General features: G+C 51.6%; 1 protein-coding gene across 2 annotated transcripts in view; it reads left to right on the top strand.

Moving 5' to 3' along the window:
• The first annotated feature begins 16,995 nt into the window (after positions 1-16,995).
• LRRN2 (leucine rich repeat neuronal 2) overlaps positions 16,996-21,019 on the top strand; it is a 58,839-nt gene continuing 54,815 nt past the window's right edge. For both annotated transcript variants that reach the window (XM_084789873.1, XM_084789874.1), the window contains exon 1: positions 16,996-17,332. The gene's annotated coding sequence lies outside the window, so the exon portion shown is untranslated. The remainder of the gene's footprint in view (positions 17,333-21,019) is intronic.

The raw sequence follows: 21,019 nt of genomic DNA, 5'->3' as shown, positions 1-21,019 counted from the left end.
TGTGGACAATAAAGGTCCCAGAGGCAGCCCCTACAAAGTGATTTCCTTAGGGCCACGTCTCTATTAGGTTAACGGGCTTCTGACAGGATAAGGCATGGTCAGTCAGGCTATTAGGGAGCAAGAGCTGCTCCTGCAGAGAGATACCTCAAGGGAAGGAGCCTGGGTCTCCTCCAGAGAGAGGACACATATTCAGACCTCACTGACCCTGGCCAGAATAGCCAATCCCTTAAGTGGCTGCCTCACCAGTTCCTCTCAACTGCCAAGGGATGGGGCCAAGAACCTGCTTGCCCGAAGGAAGACCATGGTTGATCTCGCCATCCTGTGGCTTCATCCAGCTCAGGGGACAGGGCAGCCACTGCTCTGCCACATGCAGCCCTCATGCTCCGTATTACTATTATGGTATATTCCTGGTAATACTGGTCTATCAACAGCACCAGTAAGCCAGATCAACACCCGACTAGTGCTATGGGGTGACACCTGTCTTCCCCACTGTGAGACCTCACACTACTTCTATGTCCTCTTCTTGTCACTTTAGGCCAGACCCACAGTACGCAGGTGACCAAACATTACAAAAGGGATTGACCTGAGTGATTCTGGGAAGGAAAAAGGGTCTAGGTCACGTGGAGTGGGCAGCAGGCAGGCATGACATGAAAAGTGCTGAGTGTGGGAGAACCAACCAGATGGAGCTGGGACTATCCCGTTCTCCCTCCATGCCCTCAGGTCAGAGCCATGACTGACAGCTGCTCTGTACTCCCCACCCATGGAATGTGCCAACAGTGTAACCTTTGAACCCCTCCCCGGAGGCTCCCTGGGGACATGTGACATGGTCAAGGCCTCTCATTCTTCCCGCTGAGGGAGCACAGGAGAGAGTGATGGCTTCCCCAGGGACTGTGAGTCATGTAACGGAAGAGTCACCTTTCAGCGCTGAGAATTAAAGACTGGGTTTCCTAGCTGGAGAGAAGACAGCTGTTTCATTCTATGAAAAGAGGGGAAATGGTGATTACTGCTGCGGGATCCTGTCTGCTGTGGCTCAGCAGAGATAACCAGCTGCAGCCACAGCCCTGGGCTAAGCACCACTCTCTCTCCTCAGCCTCTCAAACTACAGGCTCTTTAGGATCTGCCCAGCCATCTCTGTGGCTCCGGACAGCCAGCCTGAGAGGGCCCCCTCCTGCATACTCCAGCCTAGACCCCTCACTGCACTACCTCCCTTGCCCAGGACCACATCCTCCTCGCTCTCCCTCCCTACCACCCTAAAAGCCAATCTCACACCACTCAGCAGCCACGTAGGGCAACTCTCGGTTGTCTGATGTTTAGTCGCTACCCTTGAGGAGCTCCCAGATGAGCGGATGAATACAGCCTCATGGTCGGAAGTGATGGCAGAGACTGTCTATCTTACACGGCCTCGTAAAGAAACAGGAAAGACTGAGTGAGCTGCACTATCACAGAGCAAGGTGTCAGAGCAAAGGCTAGACCTGAAACACGCAGCACTTCGTGTGGATCTGGTGACAGCCTAGGCTTGCCTCTCTAATACTGCCATCTATTGAAGTTGACCAGGCACCCTAGGAACAGAGACCAGAGTGAGAGAATTCCATTGATTCTAAGAACTTTAGCTGTGGAGAAAGGACACCAATGCTCAGAGTAAGCCAGTACTCCACGCCCATGTCACACAAGTGAGACCCAAGAAGGGCCACAGGGGTGCGGCAGTCAGCGAAGGTTTCACCAAGGAGGCAGGGACTCTAAAAGGCCCTTGGGAAAGGAGATGCTATAGAAAATGCTATAGGTAAGCTGAGGGTGGCAGCGCACTCCTGTAACCCCAGCACTGGGGAGGTGGGCCATACGGAGTTCAAAGTTAGCCTCAGCTACATATAGAGTTTATATGTATAGAGTCTATACATATAGAGGTTATATATATGAGCTACTTGAGATCCTGTCTCGACAAAAAAAAAATTATCAGTAGTGAAAAACTAAAATAAGAAAAAGGCCCAGGGGGCTGGAGAGATGGCTCAGAGGTTAAGAGCACTGCCTGTTCTCCCAAAGGTCCTGAGTTCAATTCCCAGCAACCACGTGGTGGCTCATAACCATCTATAATGAGACCTGGTGTCCTCTTCTGGTGCTCAGGCATGCATGTGGGCAGAACATAATAAATAAATAAATATTTTTAAAGGGCCCAGGAACAGGACTCTATGGAAAGTGACTGTTGAGTCTGCCAAGTGTCATCTTTTTATTCATTTATTTCCCCTTCTTAGAGCTGGAGAGATGGCTCAGAGGTAAGAGCACTGGCTGCTCTTCCAGAGGTCCTGAGTTCAATTCCCAGCAACCACATGGTGGCTCACAACCATCTATGTGATCTGATGCCCTCTTCCGGCATGCAGGCGTACATGTATGCAGAGCACTGTATAAGTAATAGATAAATAAATCTAAGGGGGAAAATGTCATTAGTACTGGGTGAGTATAAAGTACGCATGGGCACATGGATGCCATGGCATGCGTTTGGACCTCAGGGGACACTTAGTGGAGTTGATTCTCTTCCTCCACCGTCCCATCGTTTCTAGGGATTGGACTCAGGGCACCAAGCTTTTGAAGCAAGGGCACTTACCCACCGAGTCATCTCACCGGCCCTCACCCATTCATCTCGTTCCCCATTCACTCATCCAGTAAATATTTCTGGAGCAGCTACTGGCTGTCAGTCACTGCGCTGAGCCTTGGTGATGAGTGATGGGGATGAACAAGGTCACAGCTCTCAGCTCATGCTGCCTGCCAGATCACAGTATAAAGCGAGGCATGGAGGTAGATGAGGACCATTGGTGGAAAGTAAATTTTAAAAGACTGTCTCTGTATTGAATATGAATAGATTTTTTCCTTATCATCATTTTCTAAACAATATCAAAAGTGGCTATTTTCAAAGCATTTATATTGTTTAAGGAATTACATGTAATAGGGAGAAGATTCCAAGTCTCAAGGAGAGGGAGGGGAAAGGGGAGGAGTAGGAGGGGGGAGGAGAAGGGGGATGGGGGGAGGAGGAGGGAGAAGAGGAGGGGGAGGGGAAGAGGAAGAAGAGGAGGAGGAGAAGGAGATACATGGGTTCTAGGCAAAGACAATGCCATTTTGTATAAGGGGCTTGAACACCTGTGGAGGGAGTCGTGAGGAAGCCTGGCACCAATCTCCCTCAGACACTGAGGAAAAATTCTGTAGGGTCCAGGACCAGAGAAATGGCCTGTCCTTGTGGCATCAGGCAAGGTTCCCTGGAGGACGTGGTGTCTGAACCAAAGCACGAGGGACACATCCTCAGAATGACTCAGAAACATTCATAGTTACTATCACCACCATCGGCGCTGTCAAAATAACTTACATTTGTTGAGGCCTTGATAAATGCCAGGGACCAGATTAGGCACTTTACACACATTCTCTTCGAACACTTGCGACAACCGTGTGTGACAGATGCTATCCATTACTCTACTTAGGGACGAAGGGACGGAAGTTGAGTGTTTGAAAGGCATGTCCAAAGCCATGCAGCTAGGAGATGGTGCAAATGGGCTTCCCTGTGTCCTCAGCCACTCACCATCTTACTCCACAGTCAGTCATAGGGGCATGACATTAGGGAAGACCACAAACAAACAAACAAGAACAGTCCTGACACTTGCTCCTGAAGCCTGCAAGCGCCTGTTGTAACTATGAAGGAAGACACGAGGGAGTGTGTGTGGAGGGAGGGATGTGTCTGTGTGTGTTTGGTGTGTGTGAGTATGTGTGTAAATGTGTGTGTGTGGTTGTGGTGCTGTGTGTGAGTGTGTGGTGTGTATGAATTTGTGGTGTATATGGGAATGTATAAATTTGAGTGTGGTGTGTAAGTGTGTGTGTGTGAGTGTGTGCTGTGAGTGAGTGTGGTTTATGTGTGTGTGTGTGTAAATGTGTGTATATGTGAGTGTGGTATTTATGTATGAGTGTGTGAGTTTGGGGGTGTGAGTGTGTGTGTGTATGAATGTGTGTGCATATGTATGTATGTGGTGTGTGTGTGTGTGTGTGTGTGTGTGTGTGTGTGTGAATGTAAGAGTGTGTGTGGCATGGGAGTGTGGGGGGTGGAGTTTAACACACTGGGAGGTTTTAGTACTTCTCAGGTCACACCAACTACCCACAACTTCAGGGGCTTGGATACCCTACCCCGAGAGAAGAATGACCCTTCACAGTGCAAGCCTGGAATTTCAAAATGCCAGTGCATAGAAAGGCAGAGCCTAAGATGTTTCCTTTTTCCTACTCACTTTCCCAATTCCAGGAGAACCAGCCCCAAGGGAAGCAGGCAGCTCTTTAGCCCTCACCAGGAGTCTCAGAGGATGGATGGCCCATGACCTGCTGATGTTTCATCGCACTCCCCCAACGAACAAAGCAGAACTCTACACCACAAGCAGATATATTCCTAGACCTGCACTGCCTTTGCTCATTGGAGAAGACTCCGTGTTCCCCAGCAACATGAGGGCTGTGTCCAGATAAGCCTTGTCTGTTGTAAGGAGCCAGAAAGAAGGGAAGGGCACCGGTGGTCGGATTGTCTACCTTCCTGGGAGCGCCTACAAAGTCAGGCTGCAGAAGATAGCGGTGTAACTATGTGAGCAGCCTGCTCAGTGGTGATAAGGAAAGGAAAAAGGCCCGTCTTTCTCTCCCAGAGATCTGTGCAGGCAGAGTGAGCTAAGTTTCTGAGGGAGGAGGGGAGAAGGTGGCCTGTTAAACTAATCAAGACTTAAAGTAGCTCATTCAGGCTCCTGAGTGAGGGGAGCTCCAGGTAGTCCATGCCTAGGACAAGGTAGAGGCAGGGTGGGTCACCAGAAGAGATGCAGGCTCAGTGAGTGAAGATTTGGTCCAAAATAAGGCAGTCCTACGATAACTGAATTCAGGGTCTTCCTCCAAGGTGAAGGTGAAGCTGATTAGGCTAGAACAAAGAAAAACAAATCTAGTTTAGCCTCACAATTCACAGGGCAGGTAAGCCACTTAGAATACAATGTCCCAAGAGCAGGCGCAGACCTGAGAGTCAGGAGCTCTCAAAGAAGAACACGATGATTGGAAAAAAGGGACTCATTGGAGGTAGAAACAGAAGTGAAGTATGTGGTTCTGTTCCTACCATTGGAGGCTGCCAGGAGACTCTGCCCTTCCCAAATCACCCCAACACCATGAGAGATCAGGGCAGGGCAGGGGTTGGAAGACAATGATAAGACCCTTTACAAAGAAATAGACATTGCAGTTTGAAGTGATTACGTCCTCTCAGGAAGTTGCAAAGCGGTAGAAGAAAGAGCCATGGACTCTTCGCCCAATATTCTCCCCCATGGCAAATCATAGCAAGCGACTGCACTATAACAACCGTCAAGCCAGGAAAACGGTGTTGGACAATCCATGGCCTATTCAGCTTTCTCTGGCCTTATGGGCCTGTGCCTGTGCATGCGTGGGTGCGTGCATGTGTGTGTGTGTGTGCATGTGTGTGTGTGTGTGTGTGTGTGTGTGTGTGTATGTGTGTGTATGTGTGTGTTTGCTTCCGTGAAGTATTCCCATGCCATCACCATCATGATGATGTCAGGGCACAGAGTTGTTCCATTGGCAGAGGTCCCTCGAGCCATCCCTTTAGAGCAATAGCGTGACCCCACCCACCTGCCCCCGAACCTTGGCACCCACTCGCCTGTTTTCCATGTGTAGAATCCTGCCCTTTTGAGCGTGTCTTGGGAACAGAATCACGCAGCATGTGACCTTCGAAGTCAGTTGTGTTTTCCACTCAGCACAGTGCAAGTGACATCCATCCCAGTTGCCACGCACATGAGTCAAGTACTCGTCTTTTAGCTCTTGGGCTGTACTTGGTGACACTGATGACCCATAGTTGGCCTGATCATTCCCCCCAGTAAATGCCACTTACAAATTTAAAAAGCTGCTATGACTTGTGCGGGGGGGTTTTTTATGACCCATGTCCCATGACACTCTTTAGGAAAGCAAGGGTGGTAGTTACTTTTCTCTTTAATTCAACAAAACACCTGATGAAGCAACTTAAGGAAGGAAGGTTCATTTGTCTTACAGTTCTAAGGGACACAGCCCACCATGGCAGGGAGAGCAAGACAGCAGGAGCAGGAGGCACAGCAGTCAGGAACCAGAGAGCAGTGAGTGCCATGCTCAGCTCACCTTCTGCCTTACAGACATGCTTGGAGGATGGTTTCCATGGCGATTCTGAATCCCATCATGCTGGTGGTCAAGATGAACCATCAGAGCAAGTGTGTTTGCTTTGAAAGACGTTTCAGCTAGGGGTGAGTGAGGAGAGAGCACATCTGGGACCAGAAGGATATCGGCTATACACATTCAGAGCTGTCTCTATGCTTGGGGTTGGGACTCCACAGAGTAAAAAACCTGTACTTACGGCTCTTTAGAGGTTGAGACTGCTGTGGGAAGGATGATGGAAGGAAGAGCTAGCCACACTCCAGAGCTATTCAGAGCAACCTGAGGGAGAACTCAGGAGCAAATGTTAGCCACCAGAGTGGTGTTGTCCTCCAAATAAATGCCTAGCCATGCTAGAAAGATGGGGTGCTGGCGGGTGATATCCATGCTGGTAAGTCAGAGCCTCATGCACACAGCGTGCAATCAAAGAGGTCGGTTTGTTCACTAGGAAGTCTCATGGTCCAGCCCCAGCTTGTCCAAGGCTCACCTGCCTAGAGGGTTGCTAGACAGAGAGCGCCAAAGCACTTTTTCTCCCAGATGGACACTTGGAGAAGCCCCACTATGTGCTAGGCTTCCGGCCAGAACCAAAGAAGCTGGCACATGAGCAGGTGGTGGAGGTGGAAGAGGGGTTTTGCCATGGATTAAAGATGGCTTAAGAAAATTAGCATCTGTCCAGCTAGGCCCTCTCAACAGAGGGCAGACAGGGGGGCATGTGGAGGCAGCAGCGTGTCCTGACAGCTTGGCAGTGAAGGCTAGCACTGTGCACCTTGTCAGGTGCCAGGCACCTGCACAGTGTTGAACACTTGATGGTAATTTAAAGGCTTTGTTATGGGTGTGTGTGTGTGTGTGTGTGTGTGTGTGTGTGTGTGTGTGTGTGTGAGTGAATGGCACATATGTGGGGTACCCATGGGGCATTGGATTCCTTGGAGCTGGAGTTATATAGACAGTTGTGAGGCACCCAGCATGGGTGCTGGGAATTGAGAAGCAGGCAGCACTCTTGGCCACTGAGCCATCTCTCCAGCCCCACGTTTTCATCCTTTAGTACCTTAAGATTGGAGAAACATGTATCTATTGAGTTTCCTACTGGATGCCAGAAGGAGCAAAGACTTCACAGAATGAAGAAGAGACTCGGACAAGGAACAAAAAGACTGTTGAATTGTCCCCGGCAGGCACAGTGTGGCCTTCTCTGGTTATCTGTTCTTCCGTTCTCCAGCGGGGAATGGGAAAGCTTATCCTCCAAAGTGGGACTCAACTGGAGTTGGGGGGAAAATACTCAAAACTCTACATTTAGAAATTAAAAATTATTTTATTTTAGTTAATTTGTCAAAAAAAAAAGCTGGAGTGAGTCAGGATCAGCATTGTGGCCTTAGCCAGTCTGGACACAGAAAAGCAGGAACTCAATTGAGGACAAAACTCTGGAGCAAAGTGCAACAGAATCACCACACGTAGGTGTGGCATTTTTATGTTTATACCAAAAGGCACTTAAATGAAAAGGAAAAAACCATTTAAAACACAACCAGCCAGTTAGAAGGCAGCACTCTAGGGACTCTGGCCACCTTCTCTGTACATCTCTCTGAAGTTAACATTGTCCCCTAAAAGCCTGAGAGAAGGAAGAACTGTCATTCTGGAAACAGAAGTAGGCCTACCTGAAGGTCTCCTCAGTTGGGGACATGCCTGGCGTCCACCTGGGTGATAGGACCTAGAGCCGGAAGCCTTCTGCTGGGCACGTGTGGCACCAGGAGGGCAGGCAGTGGGAGACTAGTCCCTCACAGCCATTTGGCAGCCCCTAAAGTATTCTGAGTTTCAGCCAGTGGAAAGAAGCCAGATCAGCGGTTTCTCTTTGTCCTTAAGAAAGAAGCATTCTAGATAATTTCACCCGGATGGAAGAAAAGGAAACGCTGAAGTGGCAAAGGAAATACATTAACGCCATCTCAGCTAAAATCACACACAATTAAAACCTGGATCTGAATGTGCCTTGTCGTACAGAGAACAGCCTGGAAATGACAAACACTAGTCGCTCATTCAAGCCACCTGACTCTGAGCAGGAATGCCTGGCAAGGAGAACCTGCTGGTTCCTGATTCCGGGCCTTCGGCTTTTGGCCTGAAATCCCGCCATTGTGGGTGGCTGGGGACTCCAGGTGAGTCCCAGAGGAAAACTATCTTCCCTCTGGAGTGAGACCTCCCCAAGCAGAGGCCAAGTCTCTGCAGGCTCAGGACTTTTAAGTGATGCAGGAATGAGCCACAGAGACCGAGGACCCTGGACTTTGCCTAGTATTTCAGAGGTCACCTGGCATCAGAGGTCACCTGGCATCAGAGGTCACCTGGCATCATCTGCCTTCAGACTGCCAACTCCCTCACCCAGGGAGGCAGGAGTGTCTCCTCATCCGCTCTCCTGCTTTTCTTCTTCTACATTTTCTTTACTAGAAGAGAGACAGACACACACACACACACACACACACACACACACACACACACACACACACAAACACACACACACAGTCACAGACACACACACAGGCACACAAGGAGACACACACACAGACATAGGCACAGGCACACATAGACACAGACACACACAGAGACACATAGGCACACACACACACACACACACACACACACACACACACACACACACACAGATCTCCAGTGGGGGAACAGGCTATTTGGTATAACTGAAGAAAAGAAGCAGAAGCCGCTTCAGTGAAGGTCCTGAGGGGCCCACAAGCAGCAGCTGGGGCCAGTGGCTGGCTGGTTGGCACCCTCCCCTCCCGGGTAATGAACTGAGGAGTGTGTGAGCGCAGCAATGATAGGAAAATGAGCTCTGACTCACCACTTTAATCCTTTTGACAGGCAGCTCTGGAGATTGTGGGAGCTCTGTCATGAGGGACAGGAGTTGTTTTTCAAGGGAAAAGAAGAAAAAAACAAAACAAAACAAGCCCAAAAGCAGTTGTCTTGGGGTCCGGATCTAGGACCCAGCTATGTACCTCAGGCTGCCCCTGAGGTGGCTGGAACTGAGGTGAGGCAAGGCAGGCATGGGGCCAGCTCAGCAGGCACTCCTTCTGGGATCTTGCTTGTGTAGGATGGCTCCTCAAAGCACCCCTTCACGGTGCACTTAGCTGCCTTGACGCCTTGAGGGAACTCCATTCCAGTTGTTCAACCCTTGCCTGGGCTGGATGATGGATTTCTAAGCAGTAAGACTGAAATACCACAGTCCCAGGGTCACCTGGACCCAGAAGCTTCTACCCCTACACTTCGCCCTAAGTCTGTAAGGATGAGACTTCAGACAGAGCCAGCTCACCCAGTCCAAACTGTTATTTGATCTAGGGAAAGACTCCATCCCTTGGAGCCTGGCCTGCACGCTCCTGGCATGTATACATTTATAACATTGGGGTAAATAAGAATAAAGACTGAAAACAGACCCAGGGAGTAGCCCTGAAGGGACAGCATGTAGGCGTGATCTTTGGCGAGCCCTAAGAGGGATGTTGGAATTCATTCAAATATTAGAATCGAGATCATAATGACTTTCCCCCCCCTGAGGTAATACGAAGAAAATAGGAAGGAATACATAATGGCCAAAGACAGTAGAAAGCTTTTTGTTTTTGTTTTTGTTCTTGTTTTTTTAAAGAACAGGATCAGGAGACTTGGAGTCCCAGGGTCTTGGGCCTGTGGACAATTTCTGAAATGGCGTGTTCAGAAATGAATGAAAGCTGACTGGAAAAGAAGACAGTGTGCCAAGTGATAGTGCCCAGCACAGAGGCACAGAGGCATGTGTTTCTTCTTAGCACGTCAAACACCTGACTTGTAACTTTTTTTTTTTTTTGCCAGCTTAGGGATTAAATAGTCAACCTTCAATAGTGACTCCTAGGAAGAATCTACAGACTCAATACCCTCAAAAACGTTTATGTGGGGCTAGAGAGTTGGCTCAGTGGTTAAGAGCACTGTCTGCTCTTCCAAAGGTCCCGGGTTCAATTCCCAGCACCCACATGGCAGCTCACAATTGTCTGTAACTCCAAGATCTGACACCCTCACACCAATGCACATAAATTAAAATTAAATAAAAATATTTTTTAAAAAAACGTTTATGTGACCCCAGAACAGAGGCACCACTGATATGTACCCCTCTTGTATTTCATCTGCTTTTAAAGCACTTGCTGAAAGCCACTAGCGGGCCTCCACCTGCAGCTCCAACACCACCAAGTAGCGGAGAGAGGGACGAGGAGCCCATGAGGAGGACGGCCTTCCCCATAGCAGGCAGGCTATAGGGAGAGGGCCAAAGCTAATTCTCTGGGCGCTGAGTTCTTGGGAAGCCTCGTCATCCCTGTTGCCTGTGGTGTCCAGAAAGCTCACATCTCCAGAAAACACTTCTAGAGCAGGGCTCCAAGGTCCTGCGTCACTCTGACTCAGGCATTCTAGGCTCCCTTACAGGTGCCCCAATTCCTGGTTTAGGCATTGGTCGTCCTTGACTTAAGAGGTGTGCGCACTGGAATTGGGTCAGCGGCACCACCGCTGAGGCTGCCTGGTCAGTCTGTTTCCAGATGTGCTGTGTGGCACAGAGCGCTACCTCCAGCTTCGACTTTTTTTTTTTTTGAGACAGGGTTTCTCTGTGTAGCTTTGGCTGCCCTGGACTCACTTTGTAGACCAGGCTGGCCTCAAACTCACAGCGATCCGCCTGCCTCTGCCTCCCGGTGCTGGGTGCTGGGATTAAAGGCATGTACCACCACACCCAGCCCAGCTTTGACTTCTGAGAGCCACCGTCCTGCCTATGGGGTCCCTTTGGAGGAAGAGCAGTGCCTCATCAGCTTCACACTCCTTCTCCCCCAAATAGCAATTCCTCCAGTAATTTCTTTTCTTCTAAGACAGGATCTCCCCACATACCCTGGAACTCACTATGTAAATCAGGCTGGTGTCTAACTCAGAGTTCTGCCTGCCTCTGTCTCCGGAGTGCCAGGATCAAAATGGTGACAATACACCCCACGCCCCTGGGAAACAGAACGGGATTTGGTTACCATATTGCCCAGACTAACTGTTTTAGGTACTCGGGTTCCATTTTTAAAACACACAGTACCTGTGTATCACTTACAGGTGGCTAAATATGGTGTTTGTGTTCACGCCTACAAACAACTGGGCACCGGGACCTCAGTGAGAAGTGTAATTTCTGTTATCACTCTGTGCATGGGTAAAACAACATCATCCCACACCATTTTTACCAGCAGTGCCATTTCTAGGAATAGAACCCAGGCTACTTTCGAGTGTTCCCTGTAGTTCCACAAGCTTCACTATCTGGCTTGGCTGCCTTTATGGATCACTGAGCTCCCAGGGTACCTGTGGGATCTGGCAGCTTCCTGAGGACAGGTGTCCAGGGAAGTTCCTGGCCTCATGGGGCCCTCTTAAGAAACAGAGGACAGAATTACAGCTGGGTCTGGGGCTAGGCATATGACTTTGTTACCAGTGTGCTTGCAGGGCATGCATGAGGCCTGGGTTAGATCCTCAGACAACAACAAACCCCAAGGAAACAAGCAAAACACCCACAAAATCAGCTCCAATGGTAATTTTTTGAGAGTTTATTTATTATTTTTTATGTGCATGGGTGCTTTGCCTGCTCATATATCTATGCATCACATACAAGCTTAGTACCTGAGAAGGCCAGAAGAGGATATTAGATCCCCTGGGACAGGAGTAACAGGTGGTTGAGTTGCCATAGAGATGCTGAGAGTCAAACCTGGGTCCTCTAGAAGATCAGCCAGGGCCCTTAACTGCTGAGCCATCTCTCCAGTAACCGCTCACCCTGACTCCCAGTGGTAATTTTCATTTAGGACTAGGCAGAAAGGCACAGCAAAATACATGAGCCTTGGATACCGCTTCAAGGTTCAGTTTATCATAAATGCCTACCCGAAATTATTTCTTGTTTGTAAGTTGGCTTTCTCTCCCCACCCCAAATGCTCTCCACCCACCCCACCCCCCCACATCTCACAGATGAGAAACCCCAAGCTTTAAACTGCGTAAGCTTCACTGTGCATCTGCCTAGGGCTGAGTTGCTGTGTTCTCCTGGCTCTAGTTAAGTCCCCAGTGGCCCAAAGGACAAGAGTCGGCCCTGGTGTGGTGGCTTGAGTAAAAATGGTCCCATCACACTCCTCCATTGCTGGTGGGAGCGCGAACTTGTACAACCGCTGTGGAAATCAATCTGGAGGCTTCTCAGAAAATTGGGAATAGACCTCAAGACCCACTCCCAAGAGACACTCCGCCATACCACAAGGATGCTTCTCAACTATGTTCACAGCAGCTTTATTCGTTTTTAATAGCCAGAAACTGGAAGCAACCTAGATGTCCCTCAACCGAAGAATGGATAGAGAAAATATGGTACGTTTACACAATGGAATACTATGCAGCTATTAAAAAAAAACAAGGAAATTATTCAATATGTAGGCGAATGGATGGAGTTAGAAAATATTATCCTGAGTGAGGTAACCCAGACCCAGAAAGGCACACATGGTATATACCCACTTATAAGTGGATATTAGCCATATGGTACAGGATAACCGTTCTACAATCCACAGACCCAGAGAAGCTGAGTAACAAGGAGGGCCCAGGGGAGGATGCTTGAATCTCCCTCAGAAGGGGAAATAAAATAGACATGGGAAGTGGATGAAGAGAGAGCACTGGGTGGGGGAGGGGGTGGGAAGGGGAAAGAAGGTGGGGATCAGGTGTGGGGGAGCTGGGGGAGGGAGGTGAGAAGCTGGGAGAGAGAAAGGAAGCCCATAGGGACACATCACTGGGACAAGCTGGAGACCCTCAGTGGGGTGGGCTCCAAGGAGGATATAGGCTCCTAGCATCAGGGGATATGGAGACTGAAGTGGCCACCTTCTATAGCCAGGCAGGACTTCCTGTGGAGGGAGGGGGACACCAACCCACCCACAAAACCTTCCACCCAAAATTTACCCTGCCTACAGGGTGTGTAGGGATAAAAATGGAGCAGAGATGGAGGAAAGGGCCAAACAATGACTGACCCAACTTAAGACACACCCCCCCCATGGGAGAAAGCCAATCCTGTCACTGCTAATGATAATTTGCTATGTTTGCATACAGGAGCCTAGCATAACTGTCCTCTGAGAGGATTCACCCAGCAGCAGTTTGAAACAGATGCAGAGACCCACAGCCAAATATTAGATGGAGCTCAGGGAGTCTTGTGGAAGAGTTAGGGGAAGGATAGGGGGACCTACACGGGACAAGAACTCCACAAGAAGACCAACAGAGTCAACTAACCAAGGACCATGGGGGCTCACAGAGACTGAAGCACCAACCAAAGAGCAAGCATGGATTGGACCTAGGCTCCCTACACGCATGTAGCTGATGGGCAGTTCAGTCTTCATTGAGGGCCCCCTAGCAATTAGAGCAGGGCCTGTCTCTGACATGGACGCTATTGCCTGCTTTTGGGTCACTTTTCCCTAGCCGAGCTCCCTTGTTAGTTCTTCAGGGGAAGAGGATGCGCTTAGTCCTCATGGGACTTGATGTGCTGGGATGGGTTGGTAGAGGCGGGACTCCCCTTTTCTGAGGAGAAGGTGAGGGGGCAATGGGGGAGTAGGGTGGAAGGCTGGGACCAGGAGAAGAGGAGGGAACTGTTATAGGGATGTAAAGTGAATAAATAAATTAAGTTCAAACACACACACACACAGAGAGAGAGAAGAGAGAGAGAGAGAGAATGGCCCCCATAGGCTCATATATTTGAGTGCTTAGTCACCAGAGAGTCTTTGAAAAGGATTGGAAGGATTAGGAGGTATGGCCTTGTTGGAGGAAGTGTGTCACTGCAGGTAGTCTTTGGGGTTTCAAAAGTTTATGCCAAGCCCAGTCTATGTCTCTGTCTCTTTCTCTCTCTGTCTCTCTGTCTCTGTTTCTCTCTTTCTCTCTGTCTCTCTCTCCCTCTCTCTCTCTTTCTCTCTGTCTCTCTTTCTCTCTCTCTCTCTCACACACACAGACACACAGACACACATACACAGACACACACAGACACACAGACACACGGACACACACACACACCCCTCTGCTTTCAAACAAGGATATAGTAGTTCTCCAGCACCACACTTGCCTGCACCATGCTCTCCGCCATAATAATAACAATGGACTAAGCCTCTGAAACTGTGGCCACACTCCTAATGAAATTCTCTCTTTTGTAAGAGTTTTCTTGGTCATGGCGTCTCTTCACGGCAATAGAACAAGGACTGAGACAACCTGGGAGCCTGGGTAGGGGTTCAGAGAGCAGCGGACACCCCAGCCAGAACCCTCGAAAACAAGGTCTAGCCAGTCATTCTGCAGGACTCCTACACTGAAGCCAACTGCTCTAGGGTCCCACTCCCCATAGTTGAGTCGCTGATGGAACAAACGCCCTCACTGCCGTCTGAGGCCTCATCCTTCGCTTCCTGGGGTAGGAGCTGAGCAAAGGAGACATGCAGCAGTGTGGGGGTGGGGAGGGGTCCTCCAGAGGGAAGAATGCTGCCACATGTCTCTGCTCACCTGCCAGGCACTCCCCTTGCATGTTGTGTGCTCAGGCTCCAGGCTCCTCTCCTTAGAGCCTCCAAATACACAACCAGCGCACCTAGCAGTTCAGGGTCCTGGACCTCCCACTAAACAGCCCAGTGAAGTTGAGCCAAGGCTTATTTCTGGGGCCACATAATCCCAACACCCGTCTCTCGAGACACTCTGATGTTCTAGAGTCTTAGGCTTCCTGGCACGACATTGTACTTACTAAGCCCAGAGATTAAACTTGGAGGGCAAAAGGTCAATAACAGCCATTAAATCCTCTGAGTAATTACTAACATACCTCTAAAGGACTGTGCATCGAGTCCCCATTGAGTGGGAAATAGGAGGCACAGGGTGAGGGGTGGGGGGAAGGTGAGTGCCAGCTCAGGCCCGGAGCTGCCAAGGGTTGGTAAAATCTTCTCCTTTGGACATCAGTCTGCATACATTGATGGTGGCCTTCAGGCTGGAAAAATGGCTCCACTGACTTGGGGCCAAGCTTCGAACCCTTCTACTCATTTAGGCTCTACCTAGCCCTCCTTTACGAAGATTCTCCTTTCTCACTGCTCCCCCCACTCCTGGTCTCTGCATCAGCTACCTCCCCAGCCTCTGGCCTCCCTTTATCTCTTTAGGATAAAGGGATTTGTGCGCTGGGCCACAGATGGGTTTCAAGACCTTGGTCACAGGCTCTCCCCACTCTGCAAACCAAAGTCATATACTAGTGCGAGAGGGCAGCCAGGATGAAGGCTCAAGTCTCGCCTGTCCCCAGCCTCCGTTTCTCTGGGCCGTTGAAAGAGCCTGTAAGTCAGCCTGAGACAAAAGCTGTGTGAAGAGGCGTGGTGCCTCATACTTCATCTTTGAGTTTCCTCCGCTGCCCCTCTTTCTGGAACAGCCCATTCTCTTCTGCTTGCCTCAACCTCCCTGCCTTGCTGGTCCCCATTTTCTCTGCCAGTTTAAAATCCTATCCCTCCAGCTGGGCTCAGCTGGAGGCTCAGCTTCTCTTTAAAACCTCCCATGAATAACCAGAACCCATAATGGCATTTTCTTTCTGTGTTTCTATGGCACCTTCCATTGCCTTGAAATGCTAAAAATTTGTTTCGTGTGCTTCCAACTTGTCCCTCTCAGCTCCGGCAGGCCATTATACTCCTCAGCAGGGGTGGCTGGCGGGTGGAGGCCTGGGAGCAGTTCAGCGGGAATGTAGTAGGCGCTTATTGGAAGGATTGAGGGACCAACTCTTCTGTCTATATAGAACACAGCACTTCAAGGCCACGTTACAAGCCTGTAAGGCATGGCTGTCACCACTGGTTGTATCCTTAGAAAAGACAGGACCCAGAAGCTCCGTGTCTGCCCAGGAAGGGACAAGAAACGGAAGCCGCCTAAGGAAGACCTGACTTGCAGAAGTCTCCACACCTTGGCCTCCATCTTCTCTCTTATTGATTTTCCAGGCTCTGATCGGGTGTGGCCTGCTATGAAGCTGAGCTCTGGTGCCCATTCTGAGTGGTCCATACTGAAGGGCTCCCAAAGACTTGGGCCTGAAGCCTCCACTGCAGCAGGAGACCTACCTTATTCTAAGCCCCAATGTGTGGTAGTGACCCAAATTTTCTAAGCCACCAAGCGGGGGGCCCAGCATCCATTTTCTGCACGCATGGAATGCAGCTTCACTTCCTAGTTTCATGGCTTCATGATGGCCAGCCTGCAGGTGGAGACCCTTACATCCAAGTCCCTGTGTGGCCCTGTCACTTCCTCCCTTAATCCCACTGAGACTAACCCTCCTGACTCAGTGCCAGGAGGCTCGAGCTTCCTATTGTAGAAGCAGTTCTGGGAAAGCTACCCCCTGCCATTAGCAGGAGAGCCGCCAGTGCCCGCGGACAAACTCACCCACCGTTACTGTCCTTCCTACCCACCGTTAACTTGGAGAGAGGAGTACCATGCAAAAAACGTGGTCACAGCCACAAGCTGTGCCTCTGAGCCACACCTGGCTCCTACAAGCTGAATTTCCCATCTGTCCTCCTGGCTTTTGCAAGGGGGTCTGAGGGTGCATCGCCAATGCCATTCATTTCTTCCCTGAGCCCCGAGTGCTATGCACTTCTCTCCCTCTTCTCCCGCAAGCCTTGGGTCTTGATACAGAAGGGCCGCTCAAACTACAGCATCGGGCCCCACCCAACTCCTTCTTCTAGGGTGTGTGTTTGAGAGGCAGAAGGGGCTTTTGGCCACTCAGGAGTTAAAATGGCAGCGGGACTGGAGGGGGTTGGCGTGGCAAGCAGACTGGGAGGAGGCGACCGGAGTAGGCTGGGGAGGTTGGGAGCGCAGCGGAGCAGCTAGTGAGGAGGACGGGCGCGAGCAGCCGGGAGGGAGGAGGCGCGGCGGGGGCGCCCGGCGCCGCGGGCCTGCTCTGTGCTCCGCAGACGCGCGGCGCTCCGGGAGCGCCGGCCCTGGCCGCCAGCCTCCGGCCGCGGCGCGCAGGATTGGGGACACTGCCATTTCGCTGACTCCCTCGCAGGCTCAACGACGCGACCACTCCCAGGACAAGCACAGGTTGGGGGAGACGCCTGGCGAGCCTCCGGGGCCTGGGTAGCCGTGAGCCGCGGAGGGCGCGGAGCAGCGTCCCCAGCCGGGCAGTGAGAGACAGACATAGGACAGCACCCGCGCGGTGAGTGTGCGGCTCCCCAGCGACCGGGGTCGTGGACGCCGAGGACGCTGGCATGGCCACGAGGGTCGCCGAGATCCTGTCCCCGCGGCCCGGGCTCTGCTGACCGGGTGGGGGAGGGGAGCGCGACCGCGACCGGGGCGGTCCCCTAGATGCCTGCAGGAGAGCTGGTGACTTGGAAGAAAGCCGAAAGGGGCGAGGGAAGGAGAGCTGGAGAATTCAGAGGAGGTGGCTGCTGCGCCGGCTGGACCCGAGCGGCGGGGGAGGGGGTGGGGGGGGCCGGGGGCCTGAACCTACCGAGAGAGGCCCCAACCCCTCAAACTGTTGCTGGGTAGCGGGGAGCCCTGGAGATGTGGAGGAGCCAAAGAGGTGGCCCGGGGGTTAGAGAGGGCGTGACAGAGGCGAACTCGCAGGATGGAAGCTCATGAGAGCCTGGGGGACTTTCCCTTTCTGGGAGCTCGGGTGGTGGCCGTGCAGAAAAGACAGGATGGCCTTGGTTGGATCTGTCCAAAGTATCTGGCACCAAGAGGCAGGGTTCTCCCGGGCGGGAGACACTAGGGTCTGACTGCAGTCTGGAATGGGATATTTGGGTGGGGGAGGGGCCGGCCGGGCTTAGCCTGGGTGCTGTGCGGTTTTAAAGCAGTTCCGAGGCCACCGCATCGCGCTGGGGACAGGCTGGGCTGGCCAGCCACAGGTGGGCCGTCTGTCCTGCTGGCATGACAGGGCTGTGCGGGCGCAGGCTGCCCAGCCAGCGAAGAGCAGCCAGCGGCGGGGTGAGGCAGCTGAACTGGGATGCTGAAGGGAAGAACTGGACCCCGCGGGTGGGCCCTAGTGGGGTGTTGCAATGCTCCTGGCTGCTCCTGCCCTTCCTCCCCCACCAAATGAACAGGAAGGAAAATGTCAGCTGGGCTTTGTGCTCTGTTCCTCAGGCTGCCGCAGCTCCCATCTGTTGAAGCCAACGCAGCTTCTAATTGGGCGACTGGCAGGGTTGGAGGGGGTGGGCTGGGCACAGTGCTGGTTGCCGCTGGTTGCCAGAGATGGACTGGCAGGCCCTCTGCTTAAAGATGGAGAAAGGGGGGGGGGGTGGAGAGTGGAGAGAGCAGCCAGGTCAGGACGGCAGGAGTGGCCTCTTGCCAGCTTCTTCACCATTGTCACGGGGACCAGAAGCAAAGATGTAGACGTCTTTACTTATCAAGAATGATGGCAGCCTTCATACCCCCTGCCTCAACAACACTCTTGACAGTGTTGTCTTTCTGGCGGGGGTGGGGGGGGTGGGGGGGAAGGCTAGCACCGTCCTGTCAGTGGCCCACTTCGCTCCTTGAATAGTCAAGGAGGAGGAATGGGCAGGGCTGTGTGCAGGACACGAAGGTCCAATGGCCAATGTGTCTTCTACCTACCAGAAAAAGTCCCATGTGGGTGACTTGACCCACTTTCCTGACCAGGAGATGTTGTAAAGAAGTGGAAGAAAGGGACACAGCTAGGGGTCTGCGCCTCTCAAGCCTTCTTCCTTCCCTGTCCTATCTCAGATGTCTCCTGCTGCCAGTCTGGGCAGGGGTGGGGACAGGCTGGGACCTGGGGTTGAATGTTATTTGGAAGAGGTGAGATTAATAAACTCTCTGGCACTTGAGGGATTTTGACACTCCCAGGGTGTAGAAGCACCCCCAGACCCCGATCTGGGCCTTATTGCAACCAAGCTAGGCCAGCAGACTACAGGCTAACTAACTGCCCGTGCACCCCACCTTCCCCCGTCCCTACTTTACTCTTCCTTCCTTTTCAAGCACCCCCATCTCTCACCCTCCCCACCTCTCTCCAAGTCTACTTCCCCCCCTCCCTTCCAGGTCTCCATCCCCACCTTTGCCTCTCTGTTAAACGCAGCTGGAACCACAAGCTGGGCGCACAGTGGCCTCCTCACATCTTGGCAGTGGGTACACATGGACTGTTGTCCCTGGTGCATCCCCCTTTGCAGAGAGGGCCAGGCTGGCAGGCCTAGCACCTGACTTTCCCTGCTCCTGGCGTCCCCACCCCACCCCCCTTCCACCCCCCCCATGCCCTGCCACTCACTCACTCACGCTCTCCCTCCTCCTACTTTCCACCCCCTTGTTTCTTTTACTTGAAGGGAAGGAGGAAAAACTCGTTGCTTTTTAAAAAAAAAAAAACAGATTCATCCGAAAGCTACTTACTGGACACCTACTATGTTGCGTGACACTGTTTGTAAGAGTGGAAGACACACGTACTAGACAAACCTCCATCACTGCAGGCAGAACCGAGCCGGAATTTGAACTTGATAGTTGCTTAGTTTCATGCCCGCTAGTTTCTTTCAAAGGTTTGGTAGAGGAAGAGGGAGGAATATTAATAATCCTAGCAAATCACAGACAGACTAATCACAGACAGACCCTTAGCAGCCCAACCCCACTACTTACCATATAGTACCGCTTAAGTCATTTCTAACCTGAAAGGATGGAGTGGCTTACATATCCTCATCTGTCTTGGAGGCCGGGGCTGTGGTAGAGGGCAGTGAGCGGTTTGTAGGGAAAGGACGTGGGGACAGCTTACAGAGCAGTTGCTTTGCACCAGGCTATGTGAGGAGCTTAAGAGAAACCTCTGTATTCAGTATTCAGTCGTCCTAAAGGACTGCATCACAGTCCCTGCATTCGTCTGGGGCCTAGAGAGAATGGAGCACTTGCCTTCGGTGGTTTTGGAACCACTGTTGCAGTTCAGTTGGCTCTTATGATGTTTAGGGCACCCGCTAAATTCTACAGTTGCAACAAAGCTCACAATTGCCCAAGCTTTCCAGGAGTGCGTCTTGTCTCTCCACTTAGAAAACAGACTATATTTGCTGAACGATTGCATGAGTAAACCTTCTCACGTGATCCAGGAAGGCTTCCTATAGGAGTGAGGGCATTGCAGAGGACACAGGGAGGGCAGAGGATCTTTTTGACCTACAAGTGTGACAAGCTGTAGCTGGCAGCCACTTTCCCTAGGCCTCCGCCTTCGGTCTGGGTTAAGAGTGAGGAGGACACTGCTGCGTTCATCTGAGGTCAGTGTCGGAGCCTAGTCAGCGGCTAGCTTAGTGAGTCAGGGTTGTTCCTACTCTTGCCATCCTCGGGTAAGCCTTCACTGTCACAAAAGCCCAGAGATAGGCAATGGCGGTGAGTCGCTTGGGTGCTTGCAAGGACTTCAGGCCAGGACAAGGTCAGTGGTGGAGGGTAGAAGTGGGACAGGCATCAGGGACACAAACAGCAAGAAGACAACGCTACAGGACAACTACAAAACAAGCACAGGGACATGGGAGAAAAAAAAATAGCCACAACAAGACAGGTCCTCCTGCAGGAGTGTGTGGTGGCCTCAGACCAGAAAGGTGCCTGTCTTAGACTTCCTGAGTGGTGTCGCTCTCCAGGCTACGCACAGGCCGAAGCTGCACGGAGTTTGTCTCACTCAGGCTTTTCCTTGTTCAGTCAACTCATTTTCCCTAAAGCACCTACTGTGCGCAGAGACCGAGGGCTATTGTCTCTGCCCTCGGGGAGCTCACAGTAAGGGTTATCGATTGCAGAGCCACCCACCCAGGCTGCACCATGTGTTCCCGGGAGACTCTGGGAAAATCATCTCACCTCTCTGACCTCAGTTTCTTCATCTATGACTGGAATGATAATGGTACCTACTTCATAAGAGGAAGGAGCACCAGCCAAAGAG

Source organism: Acomys minous, assembly GCF_964271855.1.
Source record: "Acomys minous genome assembly, chromosome: 1".
Lineage (NCBI taxonomy): Eukaryota > Metazoa > Chordata > Mammalia > Rodentia > Muridae > Acomys > Acomys minous.
This window is presented reverse-complemented; position numbering and strand designations above follow the sequence as displayed.